We start from the raw sequence: 6,000 nt of genomic DNA, 5'->3' as shown, positions 1-6,000 counted from the left end.
CAAATTGGGTCACTTGGTCCCTTTTAGGGGCCGCTAGAGCTAAAAATAGAAAAACCTTGGAACGACTTCTTCTCATGAACCGCTTGATGGATCACTTGATGGGGGCACTTGGCCCCTTTTAGGGGCCGCTAGACCTGAAAATAGAAATACGTTTAAACGACTTCCTATCATAAACCGATTGATTGATCTTCATCAACCTTGATCTGTAGCATCATTATATGGTCCTCTCCAAAATTTGTTCAAATGGAGGCACTTGGCCCATTTTAGGGGCCGCTAGAGCTAAAAGTAGGAATACCTTTGAACGACTTCTTACCATGCACCGCTTGATTGATCTTCATTTAACTTGGTCTGTGGCATTATTATATGGTTCTCTCCCAAGTTTGTTTAAATGGGGGCACTTGGCCCCTTTTAGGGCCGCTAGAGCTAAAAATAGAAATACTTTTAAAAGTCTTTTTTTTAATTAAAACTTTAAGATTTTTTAAAATTCTTTTTTAAATTTAATACTTTGTCACAAGCAAGATCTAATTAGGTCAAAATCGGCCTCAGGTGAGAGGCTTAGGCCCATTTGGGCCTCTTGTAATATTATTATCATCATTTAATTTTACTTGTAACATCAAGTAGTTGAAAAGTCCATTTTATAACACCTTACCGAAATGAAATGAAACAACCTAATGCAGCATTTAAAATGAAGGAAAGTTTCCAGTATTAATTGTTATCATCTGGACTACACTACAGTACACATCTATATGCATACAACCAAACTGGACGTTTCGACATATTGTTTCGTCTAACCGATAGTGCCGCCTCGGTAGCCTAGTGGTAGAGCACCCGCGCTTCGAGCGCGGGAGGTCGTAGGTTCGATACCTGGCCGCATCACACCAAAGCATAAAACTGGTACTAGAAGCTTCCTCGCTTGGTGCTCAGCATTAAGATGATAGTGCTAGGGCTGGTCAGTCCGGTGTCAGTATAATGTGACTGGGATGGGTATCATTCCACGTGTCTACGGCGTGATATTCCAGTGAGGCAGCACTATAAAGCTGGGCATTGTGCTCACTGCTACAAGTATAGACACCGTCGTTAGACAGAAAAAAATGTTGAAAAAGGCGTTAAACTCGAACACACGCACACGCACGCACACACACACACTCTCTCTCTAAGCGATAGTCAGGAAGACCTGAAAGATAGTCGCAAATTTGTGAAACTGGATCTTTTGAAATGCTTCTAATATAAGCATATACACTTGCACTGAGGAATACAGTAACCCACAATGCCGTTCTCAAATTGTTTGTGTTTTGACAGTAATGTATTATGTGCAAAGTATAGTCTTCAGCATGCTCTCCGCATCGAAGGCAATATTCACTTTTATTAAAAGAAAATAACTTATTTATTACTTCTACAGCAGTGGCACATTTTTGTTTCATTTTCTGAACTGATCTCCGTAACAACCATAAGTCACACGGCTTACTTAAGTTAAACATGTGGTCACAGTTTGATGAAGAGAAGCGTCTTCTTATTCTTGCCATTCTTTCATAATATTCAAATTCGTAAACATACTTGTGCAATATTCTTTTCCAGCGTATCTTTGAGGGGAAGATTGCATTGAAGTAGTTATATATATGATGGTGCGAGCCCGATTTTGACCCAAATTAATTTTAACCCTTGACCTAAACCGACCAATGCTGACCAATTTCAACAAATTTAAAACAAATTTTAACAAATTATTGTTAAAACCTATAGTAAAATATGATTAAACACTTCCACCAAATATTTGCCAAAATCCTGCCAAGTGGCAGCAAATGTGACAATGTCTGCCAACTTGACAAACTTTTGGCAGATTATTTTTATTAATAAAATGTAAGATATTTGATCTTATTTTGAATTAATAACTACATTATTAGTCTTTAAATAATTTTAAATACATTTGATATAGATGAGTTTACAAAATAAAATATATTGTTTGAAAGAAAGAAGATTTACTGATAATATAAATCCTCATTATGTTACAACAAAAAACGGGAGAAAAATGATAAGGGCTACTTGTTCATCTTGTGGAAAGATGAAATCAAAGTTTGTTAAAAGTACAGGGGGTAATTTAGATATTCACAAAGCAATGTTACCTTTATTACCTAAGAAAGGTTTAACACTTCCAGGATATAATTATTGTGGGCCAGGAAATCCCCTAGATAATGGACCCCCTGTCAATGAACTGGATGCAGTATGTATGGACCATGATTTTTGCTATGACAGCGATGTAAAAAAGGGTACATGTGATAAGCAAATGCTTTCCAATTTAAATAAAACTAAATCAAAAACATTTGGAGAAAAGATTGCAAAACATTTAGTTGTGAAACCTATAATTAAAACGAAATACACACTTGGGTTGGGACAGGAACAACAGTTCCCTATGGGCTTAACGCCCAGACAAAAACAAAAGTCAAAAAACGGGAAAAGGGGGTAGAGTATACCCCCGAAATAAATTGGAGCGATGAATTAGCAGAAGAATTACACAAACCAATTAAAAGGAAATTTAGGAAACGAAGAGTGATAGTTAATGATATTGATGATACTTGGTCAGCTGATTTAGTTGACATGCAAGCTTTTTCAAAATATAATAAAGGAGTAAAGTACTTGTTAACCGTTATTGATATATTTAGTAAATATGCTTGGGTTATTCCATTAAAGAATAAAACTGGAGAATCTGTTACTGAAGCATTTGAAAAAATAATTTCTGAAGATAGAATTCAGGGACAAAAGTCCCCGAAGACTGCAAGGATTCCACAAAATTTATGGGTGGATGAAGGAAAAGAATTCTATAATAAAAAGTTTGAATCATTTTTGAATAAAAATAAAATTAATATGTACCATACATTTAATGAAGGAAAGGCTGTAGTAATAGAAAGATTTAATAGAAGTTTAAAAAGAATAATGTGGAAATATTTTACAGCAAATAATACTTATACTTATTTAGATAATTTGCAGGATATGGTTGATAAATATAACAAAACAAAACATTCTAGTATAAAAATGACACCAACCGAAGCCAGTAAAAACTTAAATAAAGGTACTGTTTACTTTAATTTATATGGTGATTTAAAGATATCAAAGAGCAAATCAAAATTTAAAATTGGTGATCGAGTTCGTTTAAGCAAACTTAAAAGACATTTTGAAAAAGGATATACACCAAACTGGACAGAGGAAATATTTATAATTTATAAAATTAATAATACAAATCCCAGAACATACACTATTAAAGATTTAAATGATGAAATAATTCAAGGTTCATTTTATGAACAAGAACTTTTACCTACTACACAAGAAGTTTTTAGAATAGAAAAAATTATTAGACGAGACTATAAGAAAAAACAAGCTTTAGTAAAATGGAAAGGTTATAGTGAAAAATTTAATAGTTGGGTACCATTTAGCGATCTTGAACAAATTTAATTTAGAAATAAAAAGTTTAATTATATAAATGAGCAATAAAAATCTAATTTCTAATAATAATGGAATAGAAACAATAGATCAATTAATTATTATTCACTTAACTAAACTAGCTGCTGCTTACAGAAAAAGTTATAAATTTTGTGGGAGAGTAAGTACTGGGTTATATATTACAGCAGGTGTTTTTGGTTGCTCAGCTGCATTAGCACTTGTTCCAACTATTCCTATATTTGTAGCAGTTGCTGGTGCTGTTCCATCAGTAATTACCATATTTACTAACAGACTAAAACTTGACGACAAGAAATTTTTTTTAAAATCACATCACCACAAAATAAAACAACTTATAACAAAAGCACGGATTGGAAAAGTAAATAAAGAAGAAGAGAAAAAAGTTATTCAGGATATTTTTACAATACTATTAGAAATGCAGAAAGAAAAAAATTATTCAACACCTCTTGAAATGCATATGAAGGAATTTAAACTTAACGGATATAAAAGTAAAAAAGAAGAAGAGCTGTATTAAATTTTACGTGTGTTTTTTAAAGATTTTTTTCTATAAGTATATTATATAGATGGTTAATAGAAAGGTAGATAGAATGATTATGCCAAAATTATCTAGCACTTTAGGAGAAATAATGAATCCAGATGAAAATTCATATAAGAAAGTTCTTAAAAGAAGAAATGTTATTAAATCAAAACTTGATCAAATAGTTAGCGATGAATATAAAAATCACGTTATTGATAAATTACAAAATGTCATAGATCCTTATCTTTTAAAAAATAATTTATTTGAATGGAACTGGTGTTGTCTATTAACTGGCTGCTTCAAGTTATTTAGAATTACCAAAACCATTACAAAATTCAATGAAAGGATTAATAAATATAAAGAATGATGATAACGAATGTTTTAGATGGTGTCATTTAGCTTACAAATTTGCTGTTGAAAAAAATCCTCAAAATATTTCAAAATATAAAAAACATATAAACGATCTTGATTATACTGGAATTAAATTTCCTGTTACATTAAATCAAATACCTAAAATAGAAGTTTTAAATGAAATATCATTTAATATATTTGGTTATGAAGAAAATAGTATTTATCCATTGTACATATCAAAATATCAATACGAAGAACACTGTGACATGTTGCTAATTACTAATGATAAAATAAATGATAAAATAACTGATGATGACTGTAAACCCTCAAGAACTGTAATCCAACATTATGTTTGGATAAAAGACTTTAATAGATTAATGTTTAACAAAACAAAACATGCAAATAAAAAACACTTCTGTAAAAGCTGTTTACAACATTTTACAAATGAAAGAATATTAAATGAACACATACCAAATTGTTTAGCTATTAATGGTATCCAAGGCGTAAAAATGCCAAAAGAGGGAAGTAAAGTACAATTTAAAAATTATCATAAAGGTTTAGCAGTACCTTTTGTAATTTATGCTGATTTTGAATCAATAACTAAAAAAGTTTTAACTGCTTTACCATCAACTGAATCTTCATTTACTGAAGCATATCAAAATCATATAGATTGTGGTTACGGTTATAAAGTTGTTTGTTGTTATGACGATGAATATACTAAACCAACCCAGATTTATAGAGGTCCTAATTCAGTTTATAAGTTTATTGAAAAAATACTTGAGGAAAAGGAATATTGTAAAGAAATATTTAAAGAACATTTCAACAAAGAACTAAGAATGTCTAAAAATGATTCAACCGAATTTAAAAAACAAAAGTTTTGTCATATTTGTGAAAAAGAATATAAGGAAAATGAAAATCCTGTCCGTGATCATTGTCATATAACAGGAAAATTCAGAGGAAGTGCTCACTCAGAATGTAATATTAATTTTAAACTAACACATAAAATTCCTGTTATTTTTCATAATTTAAGAGGTTATGACGGTCATTTTATTATGCAACAAATAGGGAAATTTAAAAAAGAAATTAATGTTATTCCTAACAATATGGAAAGATATATGGCATTTATGATTTCTGACTTGGTCTTTATTGATTCATTCCAATTTATGTCTCAATCATTGGATAACTTAGTAAAAAATATTCCAGAATTTAAATACTTATCTCAAGAATTTGATTACATAGAATTATTAAAAACAAAAGGTGTTTATCCATATGATTACATGGATTCATTTAAAAAATTCAAAGAAACAGAATTACCTTCTAAAGAAGAGTTTTATTCAATTTTAAATGAAACACATATATCTGACAACGAATATGAACATGCTAAAAATATTTGGAATAAATTTAAAATTAAAACAATGGGAGAATATCATGATCTATATTTAAAAACTGACGTATTACTTTTAGCTGATGTATTCGAAAATTTTAGAAAACTATGTTTGGAGTACTACAAATTAGATCCTTGTCATTATTTTAGTAGTCCTGGTTTAGCTTGGGATGCAATGTTAAAAATGACTGGAATTAAGTTAGATTTAATAACTGATATTGATATGTATCTTTTTATTGAAAAGGGACTGAGAGGAGGAATAAGTTATATTTCAAACAGATACAGTAAAGCAAACAATAAA

This window comes from Mercenaria mercenaria, chromosome 1, assembly GCF_021730395.1.
Source record: "Mercenaria mercenaria strain notata chromosome 1, MADL_Memer_1, whole genome shotgun sequence".
In the NCBI taxonomy this organism is placed as follows: domain Eukaryota; kingdom Metazoa; phylum Mollusca; class Bivalvia; order Venerida; family Veneridae; genus Mercenaria; species Mercenaria mercenaria.
This window is presented reverse-complemented; position numbering follows the sequence as displayed.